Source organism: Lissotriton vulgaris, chromosome 1_2 (assembly GCF_964263255.1).
Source record: "Lissotriton vulgaris chromosome 1_2, aLisVul1.2, whole genome shotgun sequence".
Classification (NCBI taxonomy): domain Eukaryota; kingdom Metazoa; phylum Chordata; class Amphibia; order Caudata; family Salamandridae; genus Lissotriton; species Lissotriton vulgaris.
In genome coordinates, this window is record NC_141686.1 from 218498003 (window position 1) to 218522907 (window position 24905).

Below are 24905 nucleotides of genomic sequence, written 5' to 3' on the forward strand. Positions count from 1 at the left end.
AAAATGACAAAAAGCCAATCAGTAAAACTGGAGTTATGAGTTTTAAAAGCTTAAGGTAAAAAACACCTCCTAAAAGATCAAGGCCCTAACCTCTACCATCTAGTTCTGAGAGACCGGGTCAAAGGTGAAAGTTATGGCTGACTGTGATGGAGCTGTGATGGAGCTCAAGTAAGATAGAAGAAGTGGCCTGGTCAGTGCTTTCCTATGCTCTGAGAAGAAATTTGGAAAAAAATGTTGACAAATGTGACTAAGTGCAATACCATGTGGGCCATATAAAAAAGTGGATAGGGCTCTGTCAGCGTTTACCTTCAGACTTACAAGAAATTCTGAGAAGGTAAAGTTCAGTGGGACAAGGCAGCAGGTGGTGTCTCAGGAGGGAGCACTGTCATCAGAAACTAGAGACTGTAGCTGCCAAGGGGCCACTAGTCAGGATTTTCTGCTGTGAAGAAGAATGTATCTGATGCAAAGTCATACTAACCTGAAAAGCACCTTAGCTGTATATACAAGCAGGTTGTTCCCATTCTTTCCTCGGTTCTATGAGTAGTTACTAGCCCAAAATATTCTAATCCCAAGATTTTGGATTTTGCCTATCTGGGAAACTTTAGGACCACTGAGGGGTTAGTAGACACCCAGGCTGGGTTCAGGTGCATTTTCATGAGGGTGGAGCCTTTTCCTATCCCTCAAGCTCTGATCAGAAGACGGCCCAACTAGCCCTTGGAGTTCCACTGGTAGTGCAGGGTCCAGTAGTAGAACAAGGCTCAAACAGCAGGGCAGCCCTCTGAGGTTTCAAGGCAGGCATCAAGCAGAAAAGCAGTCTTCTGAAGTACACAGTAGGCAACAGCAGCTGGCAGTCCTCTGAGAGCCCTTTCACAGGTGAGTTGAAGAGTGATTTCATACAAGGTGCCTATTTAAGATAGGAGAAGTTTCTGGAGAATTTGGATTGGATTGGGTGGTAAAATACAGATTCGGTAAGGCCTGTGGGACTCAGAAGAGTCCCACCTACATCTCAAAATTACCGAATCGGGAATAATACAAAATCGGTATTTTACCGATTCGGTAAATTTACCAAATCTGTAAATTTACCGATTCGGTAAAATAGGCCACCTACATCTAGAATAGCCATTTACCGGTCTGTAACGGCCGAATTGGCCGTTATCGGTCGGTAAATGTCGACCTACATCTGGCCCTAAGTGTGCAGCCTCTGGGTGGAGAGAAAAAAAACATTCAGAATATGAAAAATAACTAACTAACAAACTAAAGCAAGACAGGGTGGTTGCAAAGTGGCCAGATTGATTTATTCACACCTAAACCCATTAGCGCCACTTTACAGTGTATGCCAGTGAAGCGCTACTTTTGTTTTCTCATCTCTCAAAATTACTTGCCCTGGGTGGGAAAGTGTACTATTTCTGGAGGTACTGAAATACCTGCTTGATGGGTGAATTGGAAAACAAAATATGTCCAGTAGCTTTGTGTTCACAATCGTGGTCTTTTTAAACCATACTGCTTATGTTTTGTAAGGATATAAGCAATGGACATTGAAATGGGTCCCTTCTACGCCCTGTAGTCAAAGCCCTAACTTTTCAGGCAAAAGTACTCGCTAATTTCTGAATAATGAGTGTAAAAAGAAAAAGGTAACCATATTGTTTCCTGCTTACATTTCACATGTTTTACTTAATCTTGAATTCCCTATGAGTGTTTGCTTTTTCTAGAATGGTGTTAAGTTTTTTTTTTAGGCAGCATATTGCTCTTGTCTAGTGCGCGATTTGAATTGAGTCACATTCAGGAGTTTATAGCGGGTCAGTGCAGTGCAAGTTTCTCTCAGTGGCGCAGTAGGGTGTTCAGTGGGGGAGAGGATGGGGCACTATGGTCAGAGCTGCTGAATTTGGAACTGGAGAACCAGGTTCAGCCTTCATGACCAGTCCACCAGACCACTCTCCTGAGGGAGCACATTCCTGCGCTAGAACTTAGAAGCCCCGACAAGACCTTAGAAGCCCTGGTGTCTTAGCACCAGCAGGAGGACCCTAGCAGTGTCAAGTGTGGGTTAACCTAAAAGGCCTGTCTGCCATTCTAAAGTTCACCTTCAGTCTTGCAGGCAGGCCTATGAAGCAGCACACCATAGAGTGACAGTGACTTTGTCACTGGGGTCACAGGACCCTTGAGCAGGGTGGCTCTATGGCTGTGGGACTGCACCAGGTGCTGACCAGCCGCGGTACATGCATGTAACATGTCTGTGGGGCAGAGGGGCCAGGTAAGGAGGGATTTCGAGGGATGATGCAGAGGGAAAATTAAATAAATAAATAATTTTCCCTCTCCATTTTCCCTCAAAATCCCCCTTTACCTGGCCTCACCACCCACCCCTCTTACGCGCAAAAGTGGCTGAGTGAAATCTAAAAGATTTCACTGAGTCACTTTTAGGTCAATGCTGCGTCAAAACACTGAGCCTTCTTGAAGCAGGCATAAGGCTTGAGGCAACTTTGAAAGAATAGACCCCCAGAGCACTGCTGTAGCTGCGTCGCGCTTGTGACGCAACTTCAGCAATGCGCTGCTTTTACGGCACAGATGCGTGACGCATCTGTGCAGTTTTGGCCCCATGGTGCGCCACCCTACACGGGTATAAGTGGTGCTGTAAATTTTCTGATACTTTATTTTTTTCACATTTTGACACATGCTAACAGCCTCTGCAAAGATTTTTCCTTATTAGTACCAGTGGAACACACAACTGCAGCAGTGAGAAAGGTGACCAGTCAACCTTTTCATGGGACCCACCACTTCACAGCAGCACAATTCACATTTCACAGTAACTTTTGATACGTTCAAGGTATAAATATTTTGTTATTTAAATTCATCAGATTATGCAGCAGATGATGTATTATAGTGCAAATATGACAGAGCCATAATGTGGAAAACATTTGCAAACTAGGATATTTTGCCATTCATGTTTGAACTGCTCTTGTGGAAAAGGGAGGAGAAGTGCTGATGACAGAAACTCCATGGCTGGGAATCAAAAGGCTTGCGATTCCACTTTTAAGGATATTTGGGACATTCTATGATTGGAAACTTATGCCAATTTGTGAATGTATTTTAATGTCAATAACTAATATTAAACCTTAAATAAACATGTGTATCCATTGGTTAAATTAAATAACTTAATAAGTTGTAACCGGTTAGTGAAATGGGAAACAAATACAAAAAATTGGGATATTTTTCTCTTTCTGCCACACCTCTGAATCCGCCCACTGACCCAATCCATGGGTTTTTCCCACCCTCTAATTCTCCGCCCACAGTTCCCCTACATTTTTTCCCCCACTTCGACCACTGTGTGGTGGGTGCTGGACGGCACTGTATGGGAGCGTCGCGGTCAGAGAAATAAATTTAAAGCAAAATGGAGCAAAAGGGGCCTAATGGGGGAAAGAGCAGCAGGGCTAGGCCCTGGCCCAGTTCCCCTGCGAAGTGGTTTTCTTTGGTTGTGAGCAGGGAAAGAGCGAGGTGGTGGCTGGTCCCAGGCTCTAGGCCATGCAGACTCTGATTGATGACTCGGGGAGCGGCAATCCCGGACCCTGATCCTCCATGTAACTTAGACAGCTATGAGCCATAACCACCCCTCAGAGGTCCAAACATGCTACATGCATCAACCTGAAATCCAGGAGGACCTCGAGGGCATGTGGTGAGCAGGGGGCAGGAGGAGGCAGAGATCCTTCGCTATATTTTGGCTGAAGCATAACTCAGGCCTTATCCACAACTCATTAGAGAATACATACACAACAAAATTAATTGGCAAAACGTACATTGCCTCACTCGGGGGAAACCTAACTGGTCTTCTGTTACTTTTAAAAACATATATATTATTTTGGGCCTTTTTTTCCTCAATGAACTGAGAAATTAAGACACTTCCCTTTTCAATAACTATTCAGTGAGTGCACCCTTATGGCAGAATAACTCACCCCAAAGGGCACCCAAATCGTGCAGTTGCAGCAGACCGCTAAAAAGATCAGTCATCCATACTAATATAATAAAGAGAGAGCCCAAACCTTTGAGGCGGGTAATCTCAGGAACCACAGCACCAATCACAACACCCAATACAGCGTTGGAAAGGGCAGTTGCAGCAGAAGGACATAGGCTATGCAGACGCCCTCCCTATACATTAAAAAGGTTCCCCATTTACCTGCCTGCTGGAAGACTGGGCTTGCAGTAAACTCTGTTTCCCCCGCCTGCTTGCTGACCTCTAGTCCTCCCGCTGCCGCACCATCACCTGTAGCGGCCGCCGAGCGCAGGACTAACCTTTCCAGGGGGCATTGCGGCAGAAGCCGCCTACGTCATCGTCCGCGCCCGGAGGCGCAATAAATCGGGCTCCTTTTCGGTGGAGCGGGTGTTCCCCATTTACCTGCCTGCTGGAAGACTGGGCTCACAGTAAACTCTGTTTCCCCCGCCTGCTTGCTGACCTCTAGTCCTCCTGCTGCCGCACCGTCACCTGTAGCGGCTGCCGAGCGGAGGACTAACCTTTCCATGGGGCATTGCGGCAGAAGCGGCCTACGTCATCGTCCACGCCCAGTGGCGCAATAAATCGCGCTCCTTGCCCGCGTCGTGGGAATGCGCGTGGGACGCACCGGGCTAACCCTGGGCAAAGGGTGGGCCATCTGTGGCCATCCGGGGCTGGCCAAGGCAGGGCTGGGCCACCCTCCTTGGCACCATCAAAACGACCCTGTATCGCGATTCAAAAGGTACTCAATTACAGCTCACTGTTTACTGTTGGTTGAATTATGTGGAAAAAACCTCCTGTAAAAACAAGATCTAGCTATAGACTCAAAAAGAGTGCTACAACCCCATTGCCTACGATAAATAGGATGCTAAGGAAGACAATTGGGGTGGTTGTCACCGCCATTGAGAGCACGGAGAGACGCCTTTCGCTCCCTCCAAACAAGTGTTTGCAGCAATTACAAACTAATACTACTCTGACACAGGCAAACAATTCAATTTCAATACTTGTGAATTCGTACATAGATCTCCCTAGGACTTAAAATAACCCTAACATCTTACCTACACAAAAAAAACACACCATATTGATAGTAGCCTCTCGCAAACACCAAATCTGCAGTTTGAAGATCTATGTGCAGAGTCCTCCCTTCTATTGAACTCCTCTCCATCAGGGCTTGTACCCCAGGCTGATTTCCTAAATGTACCGGTGGGACCAGCGGTGCCATTCATTAGCGAGGGCTCCCGCCGGTTGGGTACTGCTGAACAAATAAGGGTGCAGGAGACCCCCCTAAATATTGATACTGCTGTACCCAAACCGGTTAGTAGACAAGCCCAAAATCGAGCGATTATTAGAGATACCACAAAAAGAAAAAAGACTGAAAACACACAGAAAGGGAGGCAAAAAAAAGTATCAAAAATGGCGGATCCCGCCATTCTCCAACCAGGTGTACAAGCAGATAGAGTGTTAGTAAGGTCTGATGTTACTCAAAGGGAACCCACTCAAAATGCCAGAGATAATTATGTAGGGAAGCCCTCTCCTGCTCCCATAGAGGAGGTTGAAGTGTCAATGGCACAGATTGAAAAGGTTGTTAAATCATTGATCCTCCCTCTCCTTGAAAGGATAAAAATGGTAAATAACAAACTGGAGAAATTTGAACAGCTAACCCTAGATAATTTCACCTCGTTAAAAAAATCTGGTAAAATTCGAAGTTAGAGGACGAATGGAGAATATGGTGCCTCCTCCAAGGGAACCTGCTATAAACACTACAGGATCCATAGCAGGTCCAACTACTAATAAAACTACAGAGGTAGGAATCCCAAAGGGCCCTAGTACTAATAAACAGATGAACAAGCAGACTAAAAAGTCCTCTGTAAAGACTGCACAACACATCACACCCAGTATAGGTAACGATGCATCAAAAAATGTTGAGTGCCCAAAAGATATTGGAAATACTAAAGGAAACGACGATAGTAGTGTAAGAGCTACCCTGGCCACGGTTTACCTACCGCCCAAATCATTACCATATGTCATTGTACTCACGGGTGTCCCTGAATTAAAAAATGGGAAACCAGAATCTGATCAAGAATTACAAAATAAGGTGATATTCTGGTTGAATAATAACAGGCCGATCCCTAGACATCTGAATGGTGAAGTACTGCTCGTGAGAAGAGTCAACTGTAAGGTAGAAGACCAAAAGACATTCAGGGAGATGTTCTCATTGTTAACTTTAGAGAGAGTAAAATTGCGAGCCTAATCTGCGAGGAATACCATTAGATGGATAGGGGCCCAATTTGTACAAAAGATCTTACTTATTTCAACAGCCCAAGGTCAATGCGACTATATGGGAGCCAGCAAATCTCCACCCACAAAGAGATGTCATATGGCTTTACTACCTATCCCTGGGTGGCCACAAATAACCGATTTGCACCACTTTATTGGTTAGAGGAAGTTTATTGACTGGGAGATATATACGAAACAGGGGAAGTATAACAACAACAAATTATACCCAAGTAAATAACTACAGGTGTAACACAAGGGAAGCAGTGAATCAGGTTAAATATCCCGTTTCAATGAACAAGGGGGAAATCTAAAATTGCCAAAACCCAAAGAGAATATAAGTGCCTTGTAGATAGAGAGATGCAAAATTGGAATGCTTGTTGCCTTATGATCCGCTTTTGTGGCGAGTCTTCAAATAGTTGTTTATGAAGCTAGCCCATCTACTAATAACCAAAATATCTGCCTCCAGTGGTAAGTGTTGTAGAGCTCTACATTTTTCCATCATAGGGAGAGCTGTACATCCGACCATTTAACACCATCGGTGCGGTTCAGATTTACCTTGTGCGCTGACCATCATCGATTCCCATTGTTCATGACGAGCTCAGCTCGTCATGAGTGTACGAGAGGTGTACCTCATGACAAGCTGAGCTCGTCATGAGCATCAAAGGGGTTAATTTACTTTAGATTTTTTATTAGACAATCTGAATGGGTATGAGGAAGTTACTGATGATATGGGATATTAGCCAATAGTATTACGATTTGTGTCCGATGGTCACTCTCGCCTTGTGATGCGATGTAGTAGCTCTCGATTAGAGGAAGTATCTTTCTTCTCCCTAAGGTGAAGTCTGAACGGGTCCATGCAGGGAGAATCTCCGTAAGAAGACGTCCATTTAGCACGGTGAATCCTACACTGCTAAGCTGAATAACCATGTTCCTCCCCAGTTTCGATGGTTTATTTCCAGTAGGATTCGACTGCGACTGTTTAGTAATGCAGTCATTACTAACAGCGTCATTGACAGTTGTCTTGATTTTGGTGGCGAGTCGTTCTGTTGGATCAGTGGTATATCTTTCATAGCTGATGTTATCCGCTAGAAGCCGCTTGCACTCGTCGCTGTACATGGTTTTGTTCATTAGGACAATCGCCCCACCTTTGTCCGCTGGTTTTACTGTTAACTCCATGTTATTTCGGAGCTGGTCCAGTGCTTTTCATTTCCGATTAGACTAATTCTGAAAGTTTTTTACTCCCTTAAAGTCAATTTGTTACACCTCTTTTAGGACTATCTGTTCGAAAGCTAGAATATGACAGGGAATCACATGAGCAGGTGGTACATATGTTGATTTTTTCTTGAGTCCTGTGCAATTGGTACGAGCTAAAGATCCAGACTCTAGAGAAGACACCCAAATGACATTATGGAACTCACAAAAGGTCACTGGCCATTATCCATGTGGGGGATGTGCGGCATGTCCGCTTACTACATCTTCCAAAACTATTGATATAGGAACAACACGCCCATGAACATTGAACTCTTTCAGTAATTGCAACACAGAAAATGTGGTCTATCTCCTCACGTGCCCTTGTAATCTCAGGTGGACTGTCCTAGAAGTTATGAAGAAACACACAACTGATCTTAGTAGGCCACTGCACATCCGAGAACAAAGGTGGGTGTACCGGCTGCGGACCTGGAAAGAAGGTCTCAACGACGATATTCCATGGCTTCAACTTGGTCAATAAATTTAGCACATCCTTAAACATTCCATCGGCCACCCTCACCAACCCACTAGAATAACCTTTAATGGTACATAGAAATGTAAACATACTGGGTGTTTATCTTCGATTTCCATCACAATTCAAATTTAAATTGCACCCATATCCTACATATCATATTTTAACTCTGTTATTGGAATATCAATAATCATTCAGTATATACTTTGGGGTGTGAGTGATTGGCTTACATTGTATTGAAAAAAATGGTGGTGAGTGATTGGCTTGCATTGAAAAAAATGTGTGTGGGCTTACTGACATTCATTACCATTTACTACCACCATGGGTATGAATGTTAATGACCTTTATCATGTTGTTGTTTAGCCTCATAAACGTACATCTATCTCTGTACTCCGTCCTTTCTAAAAACAGCGATTGGCAAACAAATGGGCGCCCTGATTATGACACTACTATTTTTAAAAATGCACCCATGAGGTGAACAGGTGCTTTCTATTGGCACGCACTGTTTCGCCCTCCTTTATGGTCTATACGCATTCGCATTCCTTGGAATCTCAACCTAAAAGTAGGATCGCTATGGCGCTTGCCCTCTGCACATGCGCTTGTCCCGAGTGAAGCCCATGCACATGCGCATTGAAGTAACACTGCCGATAACACCATGACTACGGCACTAGCCAGGTGTACATGCGCGGTCCCGAGCTTACTATTACGCGCAGGCGCATTTCAGGCAGGCATCAGATACCATCACTGCCCCGGTGGCGTTCTCTTAGACCGGATATAATTAACAACGTTAATGCCCATATTTAGGCAGCCAGGCATTACGACCAGCCTATACTGAATGGGGATCGCGGACACTGGAATCCCCGCAGCTGCCTCGTATTCCTCAATTAATTACCGGTTACGCTGCCTATATAATCAAACTGCGAGTGGGTTCATTTACCGTCGAGGAGCGGAGGCTTGCAGACCTAGGCTGAAAGGCGGCGAACACTGCAGTTACCAGTAAGAGGTTGAATGAGAGAATGAATGAGTCGTTTTTACAGGCTACTCAGCTTGTATATAACACAAGGATGCTTTACAAATGTTGTGGAAGGCCCCTGGTGGCCTTGCAAGTTTTAATATTCTGCTCTTTCTCCATGCCTTCCTTCTCCAGTTCCAGGACCTAAAGGGTCCATCTGCCCTCCCTCCTATGAGGCGAAGTTTACCTCATCATAGGGTAAGCTCTAAAGGGGAAAAGTCCTCTATACATAGTGCACTAAGAAATGTTCTTTTAGTACACTTTTTGCACCAATAATAATTCACATTATGAATTGGGTGATGTTGGCTTTGATTGGTTATCATGTGCGCTAGTGTAAGTAAGAGTGTGATGAATTATTTTTGTCTTTCAGAATCATTTAGACCTATCACTACAGACAGTGGAGTGTGAGTATTGATCACCCCACCAAGTGGAACACTCTCACTAAAATTTGGTAAGAGTAGAGCCCTTTATACTATGATCCTGATGAATGCCGCGGACCCAGTTGGGCCTACAGGCAGAAACATGTTGATCTCACATACAGCTGTGGGGGGACACTAATATCCTTATGGCACCAATCACTTTATTTTAAACTACCATATGGATGTCGACACCATTAAAATTAAGTAGACACCCATAATGGCTTTTTACCTCGCTGCACATTTTTCTTTGGGCCTCCACTTAGTTTAGAAGTGCATCCCTGCCATCAGGTGTATGCCCGCCCTCTATCAAACCAAGTTTTTAGAGGGCAAGGACTGGTCAATGATGAAGCATGACACCCGGTGGTGTGTGAGACCAGTCCTTCACTTTTTTTGAGATGCCAGCACTCACATAATAACACTACTCTTACACTAGTAACATTTCTTCTGGTAGCGGTTCATTATGGTAAACAGTTTCTGTTGGAGGCTGCCGTCTACCAGCACCCCGTGCCTCTGGTTCCCTTAGTCCAGATTTATCTGGACATTGTGGTTATATATTTAGTACGGTTTACAGCCGTGGGAACATCAATTGGGGATTCTTTCTTTTTTTCTCCTTTTCAAAAAATGTTTCAATGTAGGGAGAATTGAACACATCTGGCATAGTACCCAGATATCATAGATCCACACATTCGTGAGAGATAAAAGGAGTGTGTAATCCAGGCAGAATGGATACGGAACTGGCATTCGGCGAGGAGAACTATGCAGAAATTCTTAGAACACCATCTTTACTGGCAGAGACAGTAGTAGCCCAGATGGTTCAGAATACAGATGAATGGGAGGCACTCTCTAATAATAAGAAAGATCGTATTCGAACAACGCTCCATGGAGCTGTTATGACTGAATATTTGCGAAAAAACAGCGCGCCAAGAGGACTCATTGTCACTAATGAACCCAGACTCTTCCTCATCAACAAAGAGTTTTGAAAAAATTGGTCTGGAATAGCATGGAAGTGCACGAATGACTGGTTGGTCCTGATCATTACCACTGCTAGAGAACTAGCAGATGCACTATTGGTAGAGATTGAACAAGCGAGGATAGGCTTAAAACTATGGTACAGACAACAACCATCTTCCGCAAGAAATTGGATGAAATTAATAAGGATCATTCCGAATATCAGGAATATCTAACCCAGTCTAAACTCACCAAACTGAAAAAAGATGTCCAGAAATTCAGTAAAGAGACCATTTACCCATACACTACCGATGAATATTATGACAAAACAGTTCAGCCCCAACAAAATAGGAAGCAACAACGATTTAGGCCAACCCCACAAAACTGGACCTTCAGTTCAGGTGAAGATAGGAGTTTTAATGGGAACAGCAGCAGTGATGAAAGTACTGACAGCTATCAAGGAAGAAAACAAAGTAATCAGCCCCCACAAATGATGTATCCACCACCACACGCACAATATGGATTTTGGCAACAACCATTCTATGGACCAGGATTTGGATTCCCACCAGGACCACAGCCTTTTTTATACTGGGGCCGTGGCCGGGGGAAAGGAAAACAAAAACGACAAAATACAAGGGTCCAATGGGAAGACCAAACTCCAGTTGCAATCGGGAACCCGGAGCAGAGAGAGAGGGAACGGCCCCTCAACGAGCAAAGAGTAACAAATATTGTTAATCTGAGTGATCACCATCTCACGGAGGATGAAGAATCGGTCCTCTCCAAAGGGCTTGTGTTTGTTCCCAGACCAGCTAATGATCCCTTTGTGCTTAACCCCTTAAGTGCTGCCTCGGTGCATTGGCCGACGGCAGCACTACCTCCCCAGTGCTGCGCACGACCATTGGACGTCCATTCAGCACTAGTTCCAATGGACAGCGCAGCACTGGGGAGGAATGTTTAATAGCATCTATGAGGTTAATACAGAACTAGCACAATTTTTCAGGAAAATCAAACTGCACAATTATTTTGGGGCAATGAATAATGAGGACTCCTCTGTAACCAATTGCACAGGACTCAAGAAAAAATCGACATTTGTACCACCTGCTCATGTGATTCCCTGTCATGTTCTACCTTTCAAACAGATAGTCCTAAAAGAGGTGGAACAAATTGACTTTAAGGTAGTAAAAAACTTTCAGAATTTGTCTAATCGAGAACGAAAAGCACTGGACCAGCTCCGAAATAACATGGAGTTAACAGTAAAACCAGCGGACAAAGGTGGGGCGATTGACCTAATGAACAAAACCATGTACAGAGACGAGTGCAAGCGGCTTCTAGCGGATAACATCAGCTATGAAAGATATACCACTGATCCAACAGAACGACTGGCCACCAAAATCAAGACAATTGTCAATGAAGCTGTTTGTAATGACTGGATTACTAAACAGGAAGCAGATTTCCTAGTGAATGACAGCCCGAGAATAGCAAGATTTTATACACTGCCAAAAATACACAAGGAGAAGTTTCCTCCGCCTGGCAGACCAATTGTGTCAGGCATAGGTTCTGTTTTAGAACCTCTGTCTCAATTTTGTGATTGGTTTTTCAAACCATTAGTCCAGAAATCACTATCTTACTGAAAGGACACTAAAGATGTACTATGCTTCCTAAGGGATTTAGAGACCAACAGTATGGAAGATATGTTCATCACAATGGACATAGAGGCGCTTTATACAAGCATCCTTTAACAACGTACTTTGGAAGTGGTGGAACAGATCCTCAATAACATTGAGTGGAACTTCCTCACACCACAAAGATTTGTCATGGAATGTGCAGAAATAGCCCTTACTGAAAACTTTTTTGAATTCGAGGGTGCCCTATACCATCAGATTGGTGGAACATCAATGGGCAGCACATTTGCCCTTAGTTTGGCGTGTCTATACGTACAACAGTGTGAGGAAGATTTTATCTTCCATGACAGTAACCCATTTTCTGCCAACCTAAAGACATGGAAACGCTTCATCGATGACGTGTTCATCATATGGAGGGGGGACCAAACTTCAGCTGAGTCCTTCGTAGAGTGGGTTAACCTGAAAGATAGACATCTCAAATTTACTCACTCAATAAGCAAAAATCATGCAGTGTTCCTTGACCTAGATATTAAAATGGATCCAGAGGGTATCAGTACCAACGTTCACAATAAAACAACAGACAAGAACAGCTTATTACTCTATGAAAGCTATCATCCAAAAGCCCTGAGGGACAACCTTCCTGTTGGTCAATTTCTCAGGATCCGTAGAAATTGTTCAGAAACAAATACCTTTCTGCAACAGGCAGAAGAACTGGACTCCAAGTTAGTTGATAGACATTATCCCCGAAAACGTATCCAAAAAGCAAAGAAAAGAGCAAGAAATGTCAACGTGAAGCACTTCTTGAAACAAACAATAAAGAGAAATCAGATAGAATGGTATGTGTCACAACATTCACTCTAGCTTCAAAAAAAGTACAGAAAATTATCAGAAAGAACTGGCACATCAGAAACACTGGGAGCCTCCTCTGTTTGCATTTAAGAGAAGCAAGAATTTGCGGGACGAATTGGTACGAGCTAAAGATCCAGACTCTAGAGAAGACACCCAAATGACATTATGGAACTCACAAAAGGTCACTGGCCATTATCCAAGTGGGGGATGTGTAGCATGTCCGCTTACTACTTCTTCCAAAACTATTGATATAGGAACAACACGCCCATGGACATTGAACTCTTTCAGTAATTGCAACACAGAAAATGTGGTCTATCTCCTCACGTGCCCATGTAATCTCAGGTACGTGGGGATGACAACAAGAAAAATCAAGACACGCATCAATGAGCACCGCAGTACAATAGGCTGCAAGAAAAACAACACTAAACTCACCCGACACTTATTGGAAAAGAACCACAAAGACACAGATCTAAGGTGGACTGTCCTAGAAGTTATGAAGAAACACACTACTGATCTTAGTAGGCCACTGCACATCCGAGAACAAAGGTGGGTGTACCGGCTGCGGACCTGGAAAGAAGGTCTCAACGACGATATTCCATGGCTTCAACTTGATCAATAAATTTAGCACATCCTTAAACATTCCATCGGCCACCCTCACCAACCCACTAGAAAATTCTTTAATGGTACATAGAAATTTAAACATACTGGGTGTTTATCTTCGATTTCCATCACAATTCGAATTTAAAGTGCACCCATATCCTACATATCAGATTTTAACTCTGTTATTGGAATATCAATAATCATTCAGTATATACTTTGGGGTGTGAGTGATGGGCTTACATTGTATTGAAAAAAATGGTTGTGAGTGATTGGCTTGCATTGAAAAAAATGTGTGTGGGCTTACTGACATTCATTTCCATTTATTACCACCATGGGTATGAATGTTAATGACCTTTATCATGTTGTTGTTTAGCCTCATAAACGTACATCTAACTCTGTACTCCGTCCTTTCTAAAAACAGCAATTGGCATAAAAATGGGCGCCCTGATTATGACACTACTATTTTTAAAAATGCACCCATGAGGTGAGCCGGTGCTTTCTATTGGCACGCACTGTTTCGCCCTCCTTTATGGTATATACGCGTTCGCATTCCTTGGAATCACAACCTAAAAGTAGCATCGCTATGGCGCTTGCCCTCTGCACATGCGCTTGTCCCGAGTGAAGCTCATACGCATGCGCATTGAAGGAACACTGCCGATAACACCACGACTACGGCACTAGCCAGGTGTACATGCGCGTTCCCGAGCTTACTATTACGCGCTGGCGCATTTCAGGTAGGCTTCAGATACCATCACTGCCCCGGCGGCGTTCTCTTAGACCGGATATAATTAACAACGTTAATGCCCATATTTAGGCAGCCAGGCATTACGACCAGCCTATACTGAATGGGGATCGCGGACACTGGAATCCCCGCAGCTGCCCCGTATTCCTCAATTAATTACCGGTCACGCTGCCTATATAATCAAACTGCGAATGGGTTCATTTACCGTCGAGGAGCGGAGGCTTGCAGACCTAGGCTGAAAGGCGGCGAACACTGCAGTTACCAGTAAGAGGTTGAATGAGAGAATGAATGAGTCGTTTTTACAGGCTACTCAGCTTGTATATAACACAAGGATGCTTTACAAATGTTGTGGAAGGCCAATGGTGGCCTTGCAAGTTTTAATATTCTGCTCTTTCTCCATGCCTTCCTTCTCCAGTTCCAGGACCTAAAGGGTCCATCTGCCCTCCCTCCTATGAGGCGAAGTTTACCTCATCATAGGGTAAGCTCGAAAGGGGAAAAGTCCTCTATACATAGTGCACTAAGAAATGTTCTTTTAGTACACTTTTTGCACCAATAATATTTCACATTATAAATTGGGTGGTGTTGGCTTTTATTGGTTATCATGTGCGCTAGTGTAAGTAAGAGTGTGATGAGGTTTGAATTATTTTTGTCTTTCAGAATCATTTAGACCTATCACTACAGACAGTGGAGTGTGAGTATTGATCACCCCACCAAGTGGAACACTCTCACTAAAATTTATACTATGATCCTGATGAATGCCGCGGACCCAGTTGGGTCTACAGGCAGAAACATGTTGATCTCGCATACAGCGGTGGGGGGACACTAATATCCCCATGACACCAATCACTTTATTTTAAACTACCATATGGATGTCGACACCATTAAAATTAAGTAGACACCCATAATGGCTTTTTAACTCACTGCACATTTTTCTTTGGGCCTCCACTTAGTTTAGAAGTGCATCCCTGTTGTCAGGTGTATGCCAGCCCTCTATCAAACAAAGTTTTTAGAGGGCGAGGACTGGTCAATGATGAAGCATGACACCCGGTGGTGTGTGAGACCAGTCCTTCACTTTTTGTGAGATGCCAGCACTCACAAAATAACACTACACTTACACTAGTAACATTTCTTCTGGTAGCGGTTCATTGTGGTAAACTGTTTACAAGGTGCACCTGCAGGTCCATCTTATCAGAATGGTAGGAGAGTGCTGCGGCCATAGTCTGAAGGGTTTGCAATAATTGAGACCATAGGTCATTAAGGACGATTGATGGGGGCTTTTCATGCACGTGGACTTGTTAGGTTCATTAGTGAAGAATTACAGATCTAAAGGAGTAAGGATTACATTCTCGTTGGGCCACTCTTGGTTGACCATTTGATCTCCTTGGTCAACGTTATTTTGAGTACTTTCTGGGTGTGACTGGTTAGGATTACTAAAGTGAGCACGTGGGTGGGTCATGACCTGTGGTGACAAGGCTCTAGTATTCCTTGTTTGATAATCCGGTACAGTTAAGTTTGGGAGTTTTAGTGCTTTTGGGGAGAACTGACTCTTGTTCGGAGGAGGCTGAAAAGTTGGCGGAGGAGCATCTTTGGAGATAATAACTTATAGAGGAGCTTGTTCAGTGTGAGCTGACTGTGTATCAGAGGCCTGATGTAAAAGACTGTCTTCTGGAGCGTCTAAAGCGTCAGCTGGAAAAGACTCTTATTGCTGGTAGGCTTGTTGGTGTTGACCTCCCAAACCCTCCAGCTGCTGCTTGAATTGTGGGTTGAACCAGAATTTGGTGTAAAGCAACTTCTATGTTCATAGGAAGGGGAGCTTGGAACTTATTGAAGGGACTGGATTTTTTCCTCAAGGCTGTCACTGGTGCTGAATTCCTGAACTAATCCCTTAATGAGACCTTTTTTATCGTCAAGTTTGTGGGCTCTGTCTGGCCTGATTCCGGCATGTCAGTAATCAGATGATCATGTCCTGAGTCAAAAAATGATTTTTGATTTAGGTTTGCGGGTGATTGAATTTGCATGAAGGCCATTGAGGATGCTGCCCTCGTCTTTGCGCTCTTTTTGGTAGGCTTTGTTGGAGCTTTCCTTACTCGCCCCGATCTCATTATAAGGGTTTTTTTTTTGCTACTGAAAACAACCCTACGTCTTCCTAGTGGTTGGCCGTCTTTAGGGCCTATTCATTTGTGAGAAGGGTGATTGCCCTGGTGATTTTTTTTGCAGTTTTTCCAGGTAAATGTCCCACTGGGGAACTGATGGATGCTGGAAGATGGATAGTGGGTAGACCAGGTGACTGGGACTGCAAGGAGCAGCTGAAGAAACGTCTTGATATCTCCAATCCCGCACCCTGGCTTCCCGTTTTTTCTGTTTATAGGTGGGGTTGCTGATAATAATGGTCTGTCAGCTAAACACAGCTAAACATCGCAAACACAGCAAATTTAACCTGAAGTGAATCTGTAGCAAGTTAGAGTCGGGTTGGGGTCATTGGAGTTATTCGAGTCGTTGTCAAACCTGCTTTGGAACTTCAACCAAGGTGGTGTAGGGATGTAAACTATGAGGTGGTGGGTTGGTGAGGTGGTGGTGGTGAGCTGGAGCAAGGACGGGTGCAAGCGGGGCTCTCAAGGCTGGGTTGCTGACTGCTCCTGAACTATGCAGGCCGCCTTCGCTAGATGGCAGGAGCACACACTTGCAGCGGCCGCATGCTAAAGGGCAGCCATGCTTACCTCCCACGATCACCGACAGGTTCCAGTCACCAGTTGCCACAACCCCCTGAGCCCCCCCAACGAAGTTCCTTTCCAGGTTCTTTTCCAGTACAAGTCTTTTCCCAAGGTCCAAAGTCCAAATCTTTTGCATCTCCAAATGTTACCTCTCCAAATGTAGCAGGGTGAGGTGGTATTTTGGCAGGCAGTGGCAGTAGGTTAGGTTGGGATTGGCAGGGTTTGAGCTGAGGTAGAGCCAAGGTAGAGCTGATAGATAGAGCCGGAGAGGAGGGGGTGGGGAGGCTGGCGGTTAGTGTTTTACCATTATATTGCAGGTCTTATTCGCTGTCTGCAGCCACTCACCCAGGCAGCAGGATGCCGCTTTGCAACCCCCTCTCTTCCTCACCTCGTTAGCTCGTCTCAAGACCGGTGTTTTTGGCGATGTTCTCCCGCTGCTCTCAACTCTCGCTGCTCCGTTGAGCTGCTCTGCTCATCCACCGCTCTCGCGACCACGTGATCCGACTAAGCTGAAGTCGATAGGAGAGTTTTCCAACACATTTGAGGTTGATATATTTGTAGGAAAACGTTCTTATCATAATGGGCTGTTGTCTGGATTTTAGTCAGTCGAATCCAACATACACGTGAGGTGATCGCCTGCTAATTGCTCCAAAACGCTTTTTGCATTCCCATTATTGGATTTGTGTTGTTTTGTTATTGTTTTGCTCAGTAAATATTTTCTATTTTAATACGTTGGGATCTTTATTGTGTTTTGTTTTTGGCGTTTTAACTGTTTTGTACTTCTCAATGCCTTACACATTTTCTTAAGTTAAACCTGTATGCTCTGTCCCATAACTACCAGGGGTTGAGCACAGGCTAAAATTATTAAACCTTTACTGAATCTAGCAAGAATAGTGACATTGCTACTCATGGTGGGCTGCCATCCACCTCAACTAATAATCCACGTTCTCACTGCATCCAAGACACATGTATAATCAATTAATAGAAGGAACCTCAGATAAGAGACTTCCTTTCATTACAGAACATGTTTCTGATGGTTGGGGCTTAGGGAAACTGGCAAAGTAAAATAAAGTTCAAACTAGCTCATGTGTGCTTCCTACAATAGCCAAGAGCTAGAAAATTGAGAATCTGAAATCTCCAAAATACACAATATAGCAGACTCTCAAACTTGAGATTACAGAGCCGGCAGCAGTCCCTAAAAAAAGATGTCCTCAATATAAACTTAGAATGCAGGAAGGAAAGTAAAATGTCACTCCTGCAGCTGCATTCCTGTAATTGTTAAGTAGATATTATATACCAATGGGCTTTTTCCTGTCAAAGAAACCCGAAGTGTACAACTGGTGACTGAAATCAGCTATAATTTTGTTTTCAGCATTCATCGTAAACACTGTCTTTTCAAGGAAATATATGTTCCTCTCATTGAGTAGTGTTTCTCAAGTGCACTATCTTTTAATTGAAAGCATAAACCACCATGAGAAAGCAATGTAATGCATCAGTATGTGAATGTCTTTGTGACATCTGAATGCTTTGCCTCATTTTTGTTCCCCTTTTAGGTTATCAATCACCGGCCAATGAAACTGCAGAATCAAACCATGGAGTTTATTCTCTTATGCCTCACAGATCACCAGAGCCTTAAAATCCCACTCTTCCTGCTATTTCTAGCTATGTATGGGGCGACTTTGGTGTGCAACAGTGGCATGATTGCCATAATCCATAATGACCCTCGACTCTGGACACCCATGTATTTTCTCATCAGTCACCTGTCCTTCGTAGACGTCTGCTACTCTTCCACTGTCACCCCAAAGATGTTGGTCAGCTTTGTTGTTGCAAAAAATGTAATCTCTTACAGGAGTTGCATGGCTCAGCTTTATTTCTATACAGCCTTTGGAAGTACTGAGCCATTCCTTCTTGCGGCAATGGGATATGACCGCTATGTTGCTATATGTCTTCCCTTGCACTACACCTCTATCATGACTAAGAGATCTTGCATGGTGTTGGCATCTGCCTGCTATGTGTGGGGCTTCCTGAATGCATCATTAAATACAGGCTTCATGTTGGGGCTATTTTTCTGTGGGTCTACTGAAATTCAGCATTTCTTTTGTGACTATCCTCCTCTGCTCCTGATATCCTGCACTGAAACTCACATAAACAGAGTGCTACTCAATGTCTCACCATTCCTCATAGGAATGTTCTCTACCCTTATTATTCTCTTCTCCTATACCTTCATTTTCAATAGCATCATGAGGATGCACTCGACAACTGGGCGACTCCGAGCACTCTCCACCTGCTCCTCCCACTTCACAGGAGTGACACTTTTCTATGGAACAGTTTTGTTCATGTATTTACAACCTCCAGGGAGCCACTCCCTACAGCAGGATATGGTGGTGGCTGTTTTCTACACGGTGGTGATATCCATGATAAACCCATTGATCTACAGCCTGAGAAACCAGGATGTCAAGAAAGCCTTGAGGATGATCCTGGCCAAGAAATGTTCCTCTCTAGACATCCTATGCCACACGTCACGGAGCTAAAATGACAAATGCAAAATGTGCATGCAACCAGATTAAATGCTCTTTATTTACATAGCCTGTGGTTATACTGAAAATGCTAACATGGATCTACCTCTTCTGGGCTTATGTCTGATACTCTGGCCCATCTTTGTTTAGACTTGAGACCCAGATTTACACAAACTTTGGGTGAGGTTTGCATTACTTTTTTATGCAAACCCGACTTCGAGGTCTTCGGGTAGGATTCACAAATCAATGCAAATCCTGATTTGCAAATGTTTGTGATGCAAATTAATGCAAAGCGCTGCCTTGCGTTACTTTGTGCCAAGGGTGGTGTATGGTTGCTCCCTTGTATCCACCCATGTATTTTAACACAAATCCATATCTATTAAGACTTACGCATGTGAATTTACACCAACAATCTGGGCCTGCCTGATGCACAGGGGTCTGCATTTGTGCATAGCAGGATGAAGCATGCCAGAGTTGCAGAGAGAGCAGTACAATGTTATGCCTTTCAAGATATGGTGCTGTTCTACTCTTTCTAAATTCGCGAAACACGGCGCAGCAACTTAGCTCAATGTGCGGTGTTGCGGAAGCTAGTTGTACATCTGGACCTTTGTGTTCAGGAGAGCTCCAGCTTTATCCATTCATCAGATCCATTCACATGTGGGTGAAGCATTGACTGACTGGCAGTGCAGCCTCCCTGCACTCCTCTGTCAGACAATCATTGGCTGCAGCCCATCCACCACAGAGCCATCGCCTTCACTGCACAGGGCAGCCTAGCCTTCTGAGTCATAACATCATGGCAGACTTTCCCTGCCTGGGTCCACCATGCCTGACAATGGCAGATTTCCGGACCATTGCTTTTGTTTTACAGAAACAAGCTTCTGATCTGTGGTTTGTTTATGAGAAAAAACTCAAGGCGAGCCACATGAACTGCCTACCCATCCTTCAATCAGTTTTGACGAAATTGCTTCCTGCTCTTCACAGACAGAAGCAGTTGTAGCAAAAAAAAAATTTCCACATTACACAAGTAAGGTGTCAGGAATCATCAGACATGGGAGTTGTGTGTCTCCTGTGAGTGGGCGAGGGCCGCCTGCTGGGCTGATAATGAGCCTGTGAATTTACTACTTGAAATGAGCACAGCTTTGGTTTTAGCAGAGTGTCTAATTCAGTTCAAAATGGAGATGTTAAAGAGTATTTAAACTTCAGGACCTATTTCAGTTCAGTATTTAGAGTTCTTTCAAGTAGTTCTACAGCCATTTCCTTAGCATAAGTGCAGTGAAAAGAAGGGGCTGATGGCCTAAGAATCCTACTAAGAAATCGTAAATTGCATCAAATAATGATTTAGAATTTGAGATTTCTTATTAGGAATGTATTATAATGGATTAAGTTGAAGTTGTTGCAATTTGCACTTTGACTGCTACCAAATGCATTGCTATTTTGTGAACTAATCTGTGCAGTAAATAGGTTGGTTAACAAAATACTAATTCATAGCATGAATATGGACCTCCATGACAATTGAAATTAGGATGACCTCCTGCTACATCAGATTTAGAGAGCTTTTGAAAACTTGGCTTTCAAACAGGTTTAAAACTGCAGGTGCTGTGTGGTTGTTCTGTTATCTAAGGCCAAGAGACCGTTTGGTGTACATGAGCTGTATAAATGCTAATAACATAATACCACATAGTGGGTCACAATTCGACCTACCTCAATAATATGCAAGAGGCGGGTCACAAAGTGAGACCCTCTACGATTGCTTGAAGTCACAGGCATTGTGGCGTGCTGGGGTCAGAGGAAAACGGGATGCATTTAAAAAAGAAATGTCATATTTTTATAAAATGTTGATGCACAGGCAATTGTCCCAAGGCCCAGTGTGTGGTACTAAAAATGTTTTTGTTGATATATATAATTTCAATGTACCCCTCGGGGACCCCGTCCAGTATGCGAATGCTTACCACCATGTTTGATTTGGCGGTAAATAAATAATGTTAGGTGACCGGATTTTGGTCACAAAACATTAATACAAAAGCAAAATAATCTTTATTTGGAAGGGAAGCCCTTCACATGCCACTTCCCAATACCAATTCTGTAATTATTCTAAAACCTAAATTGAGATTTGATAATATTACCGAATCACAATTTTAGCTTTGTAAATTTACAAAAGTCATCTTGATGTGGCATAGGCTCAAATTTGACCTTTGTAATCCTAACATCAATGGACACGTCAGGTCATAGAGGGCTGACATATGAAAGTTCTGGTTTACCAGATTGTAACTGCAAAAACTGGATTAACAATGTGCTACAGTATTCGTAGCAAGTATTCTTCATTTATGAAGTGAAAAAAAAGGCATCACAAATGTTTGACTGGGATTATGGAATATCTGAATCCAATAACCAAATAGTCACTATTTCAATGTATGTGCGATGTTGCTTAGATTCCATTTTAGAACATGGAGTGTTTAGCCTGTGTATTCTATGACTGTCAGTTGGCTGAAGTCCTCCTTGGATGGGGTCATATTAATAAATGCTCAGCGTTATCTTAACATTTCCAGTGTTATTTGACGTTATTGCACTGGCGATGATCACGTGTTGAAGGAAGAAGGAGTTGACCCTAACATGGAGAAGGAGCAAGGGGTGAAACGAACACGAGTCATTGAATTGAAAGGAAAAATCACTGGACGGGAAAATCGGCGGTAAGAGATCGCGGAAGCAGTTTACCTGTGCGCGGTCCGAAGCAGATGTCGTCCTTGTGAAAAGTAGGTGAATTTGCAGGCAGAGCTGAGTAGCACGAGCAAGGCAAGTCTGCTGGAACACAGATCGCTCATGCGTTTGAAGCTGGAGGTTGGTGAGTTATCATAGATTCTTCCATTACTGAGACGCAAGGTTGTGCGAAGAAAACAAGCACAACAAATTGAAGAAAAAAGACTTAGGGCCCGATAACACAATGAACTTAAGAGTAAGACTCAATCCCAAGCTTACTACTATTTTGTTAATCACAGAATGCACTTACTACTTTTGGTATTCACAGAAGTTAGGATTTTGTCTTAAGTTTGTCTTAAGACAAACTTAAGACAGACTTAAGACAGACTTGAGACAAAATCCTAACTTCTGTGAATATCAAATGTAGTATGTTCATTCTGTGAATGCCAAAAGTAGTAAGTGCATTCTGTGAATACCAAAATAGTAGTAAGTTAAGGATTGAGGGGCATATTACCAAAAACTAGCGATGATTATCGCTATGTTGGTTTAGCGGCAATATTAATATTGCCGAGCTCCGCCGATTTTTATCGCTTAGGAGCCTTGCTATTATCAAGGTTTATCTCCTAAGCGATAAAAATCAGCCGAAATGCATGAATATTGCTGTAAAGTAAGCGATATTCATGCATTACTGAGCAAATCCACCTTCCATTGGATAACATGGCTAAGAACAGCTCTGGGCAGGCGTTAGCTTTTGGAGATAATCGCGCTTAGTGCGATTATTTCCAAAACTTGGTAATAGGAGATAGAGATGTTAGTGACTGTTTCCAGTAGCTAACATCTTGGCACACCCACTTTGCATGTCATTAGCGATAATTATCGCTGACATGCAAAGTGGGCACCTAAATGCCCGCTATCTCCTACTAGCTGTCGCTAACTGGTGTTAGCGACAGCTAGGTAATAGGGCGATACAATTATCGCCGCTTTAGCTGGAGAAATTCCTGCTAAAGTGGCGATAATGACCTTGGCAATATGCCCCTGAGTCTTAAATTCATTCTGTGAATCGGGCCCTAAGAGAGTTCATGATGTCGGTGGCGGCCATTTCAGGTCGGGAGAAAAATAAAAACAAGCGCAACCAACGAAAGAAATAGGACTACGTGAGTTCAAGACGACTTGACGGTCATTTTAGGTCGGGAAAACAAAAAATCTAAAGCGTGTCACAGTTGATTACACAAAGCTACGAAGCTGATAAACAAGGTGACAAGCACACCATAAAGAACTGTACTAGTGTGGACAGATTTAATTACACTACTGGAAGCTGACAAACACGGTGACTTGCACACCTTAATTTTTTTTCATTTTTTTATAATTTTGAAAATGGAGTGAAAAGTTTGTGCAGGTTTATGGTGTAGTATATTGTGAATTAACAAGAAATAATATATGTATTGAGATTTTGAATAGTGAAAACAAAGAGGAAATTCGTTAAAAAGGTGTTTTCAATATTTAAAAACGCAGAATGTAACTGCTCCACCATTTTTTATGACTAGTCCAGGCAAAACACTGGTGAAATGGCAGAAATGGAAAAAAGATCTTTGAGGGTGTGTGGTGCAAATTTAAGTGCAGAAAGATAACAGGCACTTTTACTTCATTGTTTATGGGGTGAGGGTCAGGAGGTGTTAGAAAATGTACCTCCCTTAAGTCAAGTGTGTCAAAGAGGATTGAGTGAATATGAGGTATGTGTGAAACAGTTAGATTTACAGTACCTACAAAAAGTAAGCACTATTATAGAGAGTTACTATTTTGGAATGAGAGAACAGGGAAAAGAAGAAACTGTCGAGGAATTTGTAACAGCACTTAGGGTGTTGGCATTGAGTTGTAAATTTGGGGAACTAGTTGAAGAAAGAATTCATGATCAGTTTGTCTTATAGAGTGGGAGCGATAAAATAAGAGAGGAACTTTGGTTAAAAGATGAGCCACCACTGGATGAAGTAATGATCATTGCAAAAAGGGTTAAAAACATGTTAAAATGTGTTAATGAGTTGAGTAAAGTAAACAAGTCTGCAGTCATACAAGAAAAGGTAGAAGAAGTTGTGTATCAGGCAGTACAGAATTATTTTTGATAATAAGTAGAGTGGAGAAGATGAGAAGACAAATAAATCAGGGGAAGATGTAAAAAGAAATGACATGCCTTTCCAAGGAACTTGTTATCATTGTGGGAGAAGTGGTCCTAAAGCTAATTCTAATTTTTGCCTTGCACAGAATGATGCTCTGAGACTTAAAGATGCTCGGATATATGTAGCGGAGAAAGGGGATTACTTACTGAGTTGGTCACATCAACCGAGGCTTGGAATTATTCTCGACCCAAATAGTAATCCCCTGTTAAGGTGCAATCCATTGAGTATGATAGTGACAAATATGTAAAGAAGTTTGGTGTTTGTTTTAAAAGAACTTTAGGACGTTTGAAAGGATACAATCACAGTATCAAGTTGAAGTTATGTGCAAAGTCTGTTGAATTCCTCTGAGTATACAAGAACCAGTAAAAAAAGAGATTGGTAGACTGTTGGAAGTAGGTGTGATTAAGGCTGAGGAGGTGACAGAATGGTTGGCTCCCATTGTGGTAGCTAAAAAAAGTAATAATGACATTCAGCTCTGTGTGAACTTAAGAGCATAAAATAAAGAGGTGGTGGTAGGTAAATTCCCGCTACCTAACATAGATGATATGGTTTTGTCTTTAGATGGTGATTGCTATTTCAGTACACTGGATCTAGAGTCAGTGTATCATCAGGTGCCACTAGACAAGAGTTCACATGAACTCACCGCTT